We start from the raw sequence: 11,889 nt of genomic DNA on the forward strand, positions 1-11,889 counted from the left end.
GGATTTATACACAAGTATACCAGACTAGTTCTCATCTTTAGGAACTTCATGAACAATAAGAAATAGAAGTGTTTTTTGGATAATTTTTTTTAATTAGAGAAATCAGATGTCATGATGAGAGGCACTGTTGAGTATTATAGTCAGATCATTGGGTGATATTTTTATTTTAAACAAATATGCAAACGCTGAGTCAGAGAGCCAGAAGCTTCTGAGTTCTGACCCCAGAGCTGTTACTAGTTTCCTCTACTGTAGTGGATATGTCATCTGAGCCCTGTCTGCCTCCGTCTTCTTATCAGTAACACCAGAATAAGACTGTAGTACTTACTGACCTCAGAGGGGTAAAATAACAACTATTTTAGCATAAGAAATATACATTTTAAGTGTCTGGGGAAATTGCCTACCTTTTAAACATATATGCTAGAGAAATATGTTGGGTATATTCATCATTTAAAAAAAGTTCTATTGTAATTATTGCAAAAGAAAAGTTATGTATTTTGTGAGCTAAAACACAACTTAAACATCTTGAGTTTCTTGGCTTCCAAAACAAAGGCTTTGGAATGCAACCTGACTCCCACACTATTAGATGATTTCTGATATTTGTGAGGTTTTCATTCCATAAAATAAATTGCTGCTATGCTTCTCAAATGATTCCCTAAAATAGTAAGATTTTGTGCCTGAATTGAAATGGGGAAGTGACAGTGTTAAAACATCTATTTAAATGCAAAGCAAGTAAATAATTTTAACAAAGTTAATATAACCAGTAAGAAAGACAACAGTAGACAACACTTCAAACTGTTAATTGCATAAGGGGCCTCAAACTTCATTAGGCTATCCCACTTTCTCTTGTTAAATGGTATTGGTCCTTTAGAAATGTATCTTATCCAATATCTGCTACAATAACTCCTCTTAGGGATTATGAGAATTCAAGCCTTTTCTCCTGTGACATTCACTCCTTTATAGTTTAGAGCCAAAGTGAATTAATTCTTCCCACACAAAGAAAATATCAAATTTCAAGGAACACAAGTTTAGTGTTTATATACAGTCATATAAAACATTCTTTGTGTTAAAGATATTTGCTGTGTTTAGATAATCTATTGCTTAAATCAAACATTTAACCCTTAAAGTGTCTTGCCTGAAAACTTAGGTCTATATTTGGTAAAGGAATATTTTAATACTTTTTTTCTTCATATAACTCATGGAACTATGGATGAATCAAATGCCTTTGCAATTTGAATTTGGTCTCAACTACAGTGAACTAAGACTTGAAAGCTCCTTTATATATAATGGAGAATAAACATGGCATATTTATTGAGTTGGATAAGATTTTAATGATTATCTGAATTTTCTGTGGTTGTAAAAATTCATTATTTTTGTGAGATGACATTACATACACAAAATGTGCATATCTTATTAGTATTTATGCATTTTAACATAAAGTGTAAATTAATGACAGAAATTGTTAAAGATAGGGAGATTGGCTTGTTGACTCTTTTTAGTCTTAGCACCAGATATTTTATGGCATTATTAATTATCTATAATACTTTTGTTGAATGATTGAATTATTCATTTTGGATTATGTGTATCAGTTAATACTGGAAGGTTTAAACTACATGTGAATACAATACATGTTCCGTAAAACAGAGAACTAGCCACATTGATAATTCAGAAGCTTAAAATATATTAAAATTTTTTATTCAGGAATAATTTCAACCTCCAAAAAATTAAACTTCTTTCAGAGTGGAAGGTACTTGCTTTTAATATTTAGAACAAAGCAAAGTGCAAAATATGTAGGGTCAGAAACCTTTAAATATTAATCTCTACTTTGTTACTTACTTCTACTTACCATGTGGCCTCAGGCAAGGCACTAAACCTCTCATTTGATTCAGTTTTTGAATAATATTACTTTATATGGTTATTGTTTGTATTAAGTAAACAATGATTGCAAAGCTCTTTGAATACTATAAAATATATTATAACTACTGAGCTAAATTCTTTCATCCAGTGTCTTCCATTGGATTATAGACACAGAGAATTCCATACATATGGTGAAAAATGTGTGGGGAGTAACTGATAATGAGACTTTGGGAGAATTTTTGGTGGACAGAATGTTATTATGCAAATAAGAAGGTACGCAATTATCTCTGTTTATCAGAGGTAATGCTTCTCAGTTGCTGAGGGAAGCCATGGGACTTCTAAAAATCAACAAATGGTTACAAAATCCAGTTTAAATATTGTGTTTAATAGTAAAGAACTATATCCTACATGTATTGTAGAATGATCTGAAAATATATTTAACGATTATATTCATCAGATGTCTGATAAGTAAGGATTAGATTCAGTTGTGAGCTGGAAATATATTCTCTAAGTGCCACATGTCAAATGACAAATTCTATTGTTCTGAAAGGAGAAAATAGACATGTGGTACAACCAACAATCCTATGGTACAGCTTTATTAACGGACAATTTCAGATTGTTAAAATACATAGCTATATCTCAAGATGTAAATAGCCACACAATATTGGTAAAAGGAAAGAAATTATAGATTGAGATTTTTTAGTATAGAAATGGGTCTCATCTGTCAAATCAAATATATAATATTAATTAGTTATAATTATTTAACTGTACACATAATTAAACAATAACACTGGGTTGTTTAGTCTTACTGAATCACTTGCCAAAAAGAGGGCTATGTATGGTTGGAGAGACATGAAGATAGGAGCTTAGGTCAGACAATTACTAAAAGAGAAATCATAATTTAGATCCACTAGAATGATAATTGGATCATTTAGTTGAGTAGGATTTGATGTTCTTGAGGATAAAGTAGATGTGTGATATTTACACCAGGGAACTAGCTGAGATGGGCTGCATGGATCTGGGTCACACTCTAGACTCTACAGCATTCGGCCTTAGAAATAGCTGTTCATTGTGTTAAGGAGATTAACTAATTAGAGATACTTGATGGGACAATGAAAAGTTTATTGCCTCCCCTGGGAAAAGAGCTGAAAACCTTATTGACATTAAGAAAATCTAGGACAAGAGAAAAAGTGAAATATGTGTTGGGTAGTTACTATGTGCCACCTGTGCTGGGCACGTCTTCACATGTTGCCTGTTTATTCATGACAACACACTTATGAGATAGTATATTTTTCAGCTAAACATTTGGAAATACAGAAAGATTAAGTTATTTGATCAAAATCTGACAGCATGTCAAATCACAAACTCAGCATTAAAAGGCAAATACACTGGACTCTCAAGTTAGGTGTTCCTTCTATTACCATGAGACTTCCCCAAAGAGATCCAGTAATGTCATTTTTTATTTGAAGACACCTTGCAGATGTCAATAAATAGCATACATATTTTACAAATTGAAATAAAAATATTCCAATTTCATGCTTATAATTATTCACATGTCAGTTAACATAGTGGTTCAAGAAGAATCCATTTCTTTTGCCAAAATGATATGGTTATTTCAGTGTTTGATTTAGGCCTAATAGAATAGTTCACTAAAGGTGAAAGAAAAGGAGTAACAAGCACTGGTTAAAATATTCACACTCCATCGTACATTAATCAGTGACGTATACATTTTTATTTTTAAAATTATAAAATATTTATTTGAAAAAATATTTATATTCAGGTTTCGGGAAAGTGCCTCGAAGAAGGCACTATCATGCCATTAGTGGGAGGCCAATTGATATCATTTTAGAAGAGAACATTAGCAGTACAGCAAGGGTGCTAAAAATTCCCCTACCCTTTAATAATGGCTTTGACTTCTAGGAACCTACTATGTAACAAATAATTGGAGATAAGGGCACAGATTTATGTATAAGAGGGCTCATTGCAGAAGTACTCAAATTAATAAATTGGATCAAAGTTAAATATTCCAAAAAGGGAAATACTGCTTAAACCTAGCATAGTTATATTTTAGGATATGATATTATTGAAATTATGCTTTAATACTATTTGATAACATGGTGAAAGGTAGCACAGTGAATTGGAGAGAAGGGCAAGGACTTGTAAATAATCTGGGGGCTTTTTTTACAAAGCCAACAATTAACAAGGATCTTACACTGGAAGATGGGTTTTCCAGGTCATATTGCTATACTTTAACCAAAGAAGAACTAGGAAACAAATCCTTTTCTTCACTTCAGAAAATCTGAATGTATCAGATTAGAGGGCCTTTAAAATAACCTAGTGATTTGTTTCACCTGAAAACAGTTTGGCTACTGTAATATTTGTTCTGTGTATACCTGTTACTATTATAAGGATTGTGTCAAGAGTTTCAGACTTTAGAAAAATATGGCTTCTACATTTTGTAGTTGATATCTTTTTAGAAGAACTTGACCAAATAAATGTGTATTTCCCTGTGCCTCGGTTTCCACATTACAAGACAAAGACATCAATGATAAACTGCCTCCCAGGGATGTTTTTGAGCATTAGTTAATGCTTGTAAAGCCTCCACAGAGAGCAGAGGATGAATAATGAAATAGACTCTCAAAGTTGTATTAGCACTCTCGTCTTTCTCATTAGTCTCTAAGAGGCTTCATGCCAACTGTTAGTATTTCAGCTGCCAGAACGAGGGGTTTCTATTTTAATTTTGTCTGAAAGAGTGAGCGTTTCTTGAACATCTGGGGTTCACCTCGGCTTAATTCCAGTAATGCTTCTATGGGATCAGGTATGCGAAGTGTGATGACCAGTACCACAAAGGAATTCATATCTAATTTTAGGCCTGCTGTTTCAATTTCTAATTTAGCTTATGTTTAAACCTATTAGGAAAAGCAGTACCTAAGTAACACATTTGAGATTTATTTGAAGATTTTATGTGAGAAAATTTTGCTTTAAATTAAATTACATTAAAACCATGTCTATGGGGAGTGGGCAAACAGAATGGGATTAGAATTTTGGCCAGTTCCTTTCACCTTATTTATTTATATTGTGTCTTGTCATGGCCAGGACCTGAAAAAACAAATATAAATAAAAATAAATAATTCATTCTTTCACTTTAAAAAAATATATCTTGGAGGTGCTTTTTAGGTGTCAAATGATACTAGAAATATAGCAGAATTCAAAGCCCATGAAAAGCCTGCCTCCATGGAGGGTATATTTTGTAGCACCTATAAGACCCAGGATGATTTGACCATATTTTTGTAACTTTCCTATGCCTGTCACACTGCCTATCAGTAATAGGCACTTGGTGCAAGTTTGATGGAAGAAAAAAGTGAATGAATGACTAAGGTACATCAAGGTTGTGTAGACAGAGCCAAGAATTTCATTTGCATTAACTAATTTCTGGAGAGTTATTGGCACTAGACCATATGGGCTAATCAGAATTAAATAAATATTTAATCAATTTTACGAGGTATCTGTTATTGTTTTTAAGATTATTGTACCTCTACCAATGGAAGGAATGTTAGACACATACATATAGATGAGCACAGCTGAAGTTTTCTCAGGATTCAGGAAATTAACTTTCATGAGTCATAACTAAGGAAGATGAGAGGGAATAAAATGGAATCAAATCACATTATATTGGTTCAAAGAATATAGACAATGGTCAGAGTTTTTATGACTCACTTTGTTCTTCAGTGCAGCACAGTAGAAATGATATCTGAAAAATGCTGTCCAAGAGGATTTTCTGCAATGATGGTAATATTATCCAGCTCTGCTGGACAATATGGTAGCCACAGGCCACATGCAGCTATCATGCACTTGAAATGTAGCTAGTGCAAATGAAAAACTATATATTTAATTTTAATTACTTTAAATTTAAATAGCCATATGTGGTTAGTAGCTATCATATTGGACAGTGCAGCTCTAGAAGAAAAAAAAAAAAGACTAACAACTCAAAGAACTGTTTCACTAAAATTCCTATGTGACAGTTGGAGCACGTGAATCAGCTTATGGTGGCAACAACTTCAGAAATGATGAATCATAACTTGGCAGCTGGGAGCTGGAAAGGTGGAGAGCAGGGAGCAGTACAGCCTGTGGTGAAAAGCTCCAATTAAAGAAAAAGACAGACCTGGGTTTAAATTCTGATTTCAAAACTTCCAGTAGTGAGACTTTGGGCAAATTAACATACCCAAATTCAGCTGTGAGGCAAGGATAAAAATATCCACACCCATATCATAAGGTAATCATGAGAATTAAATGAGACAAAGCAGGCATAGTGACTGGTATTCTGTCATTGTGTAGTATGTGATTGCAATTATTATTAGTATACTATTATTATTCAGTCTGAAGTCTTCTCAGATGATATGACTATAAAGGGAATAACATGATTAAATGACCTATAACTTGCTCTGATATACACTCTGCCTGGATACCCATTGTCCTCTGCTACTTCTCCCAGTAAAAGTGTATTTCATCATCTTGACTAAAATAACTTACACTGAAGGTTTATTTGAAAACAGTAGAGAAAATGCAATCACTCTTTTTGGAGGTGGGGAAAGTAGTACACATGTGCTACTTTATGGTGCTTTGTTCATATTCTTACCATGCTGTTTAGGATATATTATTTAGGATTTTTGAATGGTTAACGTCTGTATCATTTTTCCTCCTATTTTGTAAAGAAGAAAATACAAGCTTAGAGAGTTCTGGATTCCAGAACTATTACCACTTTGGCTGGATCATTAGCTCCTTGAGGACAGAATATAATCCAGAAATTTGATATTCTTGTTCTTAAAGATGGAATGCTCTAGTTTGGCCTGGGGTTAGTGATGCTATAGTCACTCTATAACTTCCAAGGTGAGTGGTTTAGGCAATACCAGGTCTGCATGTTTAGCTTGTAGCCAGTGGGGCCAGTAGATGACATTAACCAGTGTGCCCCATATAATCTATATTCTACGAGTGAGTTACCTTCGAGCCAAGGGTTGTGAAATAAATTCAGTTGTTTGTGACCAGCATTTTACAAATGAAATGTGATACAATAAATATAAGGCCCCATTACACAAATAAAGGTTTTTCACAAAACTTTTATTTTCATTACATAAGCATATATATGTGCATGTACATGAGTCTGTACTAAGCCATGATGTATAAAATAATTGGGGTCACAATCAAAAAATTTTGAATGCTTACTCTTAATGAAGCTATATCCCAAAATATATTTTTAGGAGATATGTGGCCGAAGAGAGAATGCAGTCTCAGATAATTATGCTGAGAGTAATATAAAATGGTAGATGGTATTTAAGGGCAGTACAATATTGTATGCTGCATGGAGATTCAGAGGTTAAAATGATAAGAATGAGAAAAGAAAATTAGAAATAAATCATGATAGATAAGGAAAGAAGAAAGGAAGACATAAAGTCATCCAATCTAGTAACAAAGAGAAGGTTTCCAGTAAAGCTTGCAAATCTTTGCAGCATAACTGGACTGAAAATTTTAATGAGAAAAATGTGAGTTTCTTCAGAAGTAGATGTATTATTTTGTTTCCTAGTACCAGAAGTTCACTTCCCACCCCACCTCTTCTGGGAACTGTTTCACACCCTTGTACAGATACCTCACTCCCAAGGAAGCTGCCATTATTCTCTGTGACCTCCCCCTAAGCCCCTCAACTGATCCAGCCTTGGGTATATGACTAAAGCTAGTGGAATTTTTTAATTGAAACTGAGAGAGGGTTACTCTTCAGTGATGGATTTCCTAAGATGTAAAAGCAATATTTCCTGACATATTTGGGCAGCTGTTCTGTAGAAAGAGAATGAATATGACACCTAGAGAGAAGCAAAGATGAGAATTAGAGATGTAGCGTGGCGGGCTCCACTTGTTCCTGAGGCCCAGCTGTATCTCTACCCTTCTCAAGCGTTCAGTGTCTAACTTTCAGTGTTCTGAGATCCAGTAAATCCCTTTCCAAATCTAAAGTGAGAGGAGGTACTATTACTTGACTAATACAATTGTTATAGGAAGTACCACTAACAAGTTCAGAAGAGAGAAGACATTGTAAGACACTTGAAAAGAGGGGCAAAGATCAGCAGAGTAAGACACACAAAAATAAGAAGGAGATACAAAAGCAACATGACTAGACTAAGGTCATCAAAACTTGAGTGGGAATTATTGGTGGTTAAAATAAGAAATCTGAGGAGGCATTTTAATTACTTTGCTTTATATACATAGAAAAATAGTTATGTGTATGTAATACATAAATCTAAGTATTTAATAAACCCATTGTTCATAATGCCGTGGCTGAGAATACCGTGCGTTTACTAAACTCTGTTTCCTTTTTCTGCCTGTCTAGGTCCTGCTTGCATTTTGGAGTTGCCATACATTGAGTTCTGACCTACAGCATAGGTGCATTGTGATGTGTGAGATGTAGAATCCTGGCCCTTAGAAATCTCCCTCAAGTGATTCTCACTCTTTCTTTCTACCCATTAACTGAACATAGATAATAATGTATACAGGCTTTGATGATGGAGAGGAGGGGAGAGCCACAATATAAAAAGAGACTGAGTCACCAAATGACCACATGGAAGGCTGCCCAGGCAGAAAAACTGCTTGGACTAGGACATGGACTAAGTTACACCTAGTGTCAACTCAGTGACTTAGGAGAGGAGGAGTTATCTGTTCCAGAAATCAGTGGGAGCTTACAGAACACAATGTTGCACGATTATTGTGAAAATTATTCATTTGTACATACTGTTAAAAGATTAAACATTAGGAAACACGCTAGCAATAGCTGAAAGACTAGAGCATACCCATTAGTAAGAGGCTGACAATGCATTATATATGTGAATTTGAAACTGTTTACATCACTGCTTCAGTTTGCTCAACCTCAACAGACTGAAAAGAATAGCCATATTCTCAAATGGCTGCACAAAAAAACTTGTCTGATATTTTTCCATATCTGCAAGGAATTTCTGAATATACTCCACACTTGTAACATGATTCCATTGATTCTAGTACATCATTTATTGGCAAACAGAAATACCTGAGGAATAGATACAGTTTGATAGTTCCAACCATCAATGACTATGTGAGAGCTGCTGAGAATTTCAAGGTTATCCTTAAACAGATATGAGCATATCCTGAGAGCTTTGTGCTTCTTAGTGAAATTATCTGCCGAGGTGATCTTTGAAGAATATAAGAATCTTAATGAATTTCTAGATGCATCTATAAAGTGTTATTTGATTTCTCCTTGTTGGGAAAAAAAAGTAATCTATCTACTAGTCAAAAATTTATTTTATTCATTGCAGTGGCTGAACTTTAAGACAATCTGCTAAAGAAAATGAGTAATTTAGGAAGTGTATTTGGGTACCCATATATTTTATTGTAGATATAAAATGTTGTAGAGGTTTAATACAGATAAAGCCATAATTTGCCTCATACTTAGGCCACTGAGGCTTACATGAGGACTGATGTCAACTGACAGAATAGAGCTATTTGCTTTGCTTTGTGTGTTTTAGACAAAAGCAGGCTTTTCTATAAATTCAGCTAATTCTCTCAATTTTCCAATTTTCTTTAAGTTCAGTGACCAATCTTTGTCTCTTTATTGTCCTTTGCCAACCCTAAACCTTACATTACATCAAATGCCAAACAGTGGGTTTTATTCATGTTACCTCTGGAATTATATATTCCTTATCTATTAGCTCTACAAAATTATATTAAGCTGGATCTCTATGGTCTAAACATTTCTCTCTATTTTATCAGCAGTTGGTAATACCAGATCATCTTCTCACTATACAAATCAAAGCTTTAACAATTTTAATTTTGTACATTTTAATTACTTTACTTGGGAGACTGGTATTGCATAGCGGTATTGCGAAGTATAGGTATAAAGTCAGCTTGGCTGGTTTCAAACCAATTATGTCCTACTTGGACAAGCTACTTAGCCTCTTTGGGCCTCAGTCTCTTTATATGTAACATGGGAGTACTAATAGTGCTACCTCATATTGATGTTGCGAGGATAATATGAGCAAATTCATACTATGTGCTTAGAACAGTACCTGAATAGACCCTGATGCTTGCTGGTGTCTTTTGTGGTCATTTTTGTTGATGTAACTAGGTATGATATTACATATTGGGTAGTGTAGGTAGGGAAAAAAGGGATGAGATAAATTCCTGTTCTTAACTACTTTGCAGTAGAGAAATGTATGTTTACACAGATTATTACATAATATTGGTTTGTATAAAGTGCTTTAAGAGTTTAGAACAGGAAGTGACTTACTATGTAGAGATGTCAGAAATTTTATAGGGAGTTACATTTGGTTTTGGGCTTAAAGAATAAGAAGTGTGCTAGATAGAGATAGGAAAGTATTGAAATCATAGAAAACAATGGGCAAAGCACAGAATAGTAAAGCATCATGCATGTTCAAGAAATAAAAAGGAATTCATTAATTTAAAAGTAGTTCAGCAATTCACTGAGGTTAGAGCAGTGGTTCTGGATGGGTAGCAATTTTGTTTCCCTCCAAAAAAAATATGGCAATGTCTGGAGACATGTTTTATTTTCATGACAGAGAGCTGCTACTGGTATTTCATGTGTAAAGCCAGGTGTGTGGCTAACATCCCCATGCACAGGACAAACCCCCATGACAAAGAATTATCTGGCCCAGAACATCAGTAGTGCTGGAAATGTGAAGCTCTGAGCTAGAGAATCCGGCAGGCAGGGAAAGGAGTGGACTCTACAGATAGGAATTTGGCTTGGGGTCCACTTCAAAAAACCTGATATGTAATTATAAAGGTGCTACATTATTATGATGGCTGTTTGGCCTCTGGCCTATTAGCTCCCTGAGATTCCAGAACATTTATCATTTGATATATTAACAATCAACGATCAACTTTATTTAGAATGTCTTTGCTCTAGTTAGGAAAATTCCACATTTCCTTCAGAAATCTGCTTTCCTTAATCATTGAAACTAGCTTATCCTCATTTTGGGTAAACATTCTGTCTCTGAAAGTGCCCATTCATATCCCCTCAGGCCTTAGAATACATTTGAAAACCACTTTCTCTATTAAACATTTCCCACCCTCATAATCATTTCCATCTGTGTTTGTAGTGGGCTCCTTCCCTACCCCCCTTCCTCCAGCAGATGCTCCCTAGACTCTGTGGTATTCACCTTCCTTGATTCCTGTTAGTCTTGGAAAAACAAAAGACTTAGAGTCCTTTTTCATACACTTTCGTTTGTCTTTTTAGGTAATCAAGGCACAAAGAGAAAGATAGAGAGGAAGGAAGAGATGTGCAAGGATCAGAGTAAACAATCGCTTTGAAGGCTTTAGCTTTTTAGTAAAAATGTTTCACTAACAACACACTGCTGGATGACTAAAGGAATTCAGGAACGTTTAGATAACAGGAACAACAAAACAACATCGTTTGCTGCTTTTCCAGGAGAAAATCAAAGTGTTGCTGAGGGTCTTCTACTTCCTGCTGATTTTGTTTTTCTAAAAATATGTATTGATTTCTTCCACCTCAGAGATTTTTAAATCTTATTAAAAATGAATGGCAGGTCTGATTTAAATTAAATGTCAGGTGGTTGATAGGTTTCATAATACTTTTTAAAAATTTTAATGATATTCTTACTTGATTTTGTATTAGAGCATGCAAAACATCAAATACCAAAATCTACAATAGTATGTGCTAAATGAATGCGTGAATAATGAGGCTCTTGCTTTTTAAAAATAAAAAGGAACAGTATATCTGCATTTGTTATGGCTTTTCCCAAAGCCACACAGGCTAAATAACACCAAGTTTCTACTCATTAGATAGGATAGAAACCCCACCTTTGACTTCTTTGCTCCTATTTTTGTCTTTTAAGCACAATAATTAAGCAAGCAATATCAAATTCCTTGCTGATTTGGAAAACACTGTCACATATCAGGAAGTAAAAAGCAGGGTGAGGGGTGGCATTTATTATAGTCTATTATTATATAATCTCTTTGGGGTGAATGTTAACCTTTCAAAATGCC

Source organism: Hippopotamus amphibius, chromosome 1 (assembly GCF_030028045.1).
Source record: "Hippopotamus amphibius kiboko isolate mHipAmp2 chromosome 1, mHipAmp2.hap2, whole genome shotgun sequence".
In the NCBI taxonomy this organism is placed as follows: Eukaryota; Metazoa; Chordata; class Mammalia; order Artiodactyla; family Hippopotamidae; genus Hippopotamus; species Hippopotamus amphibius.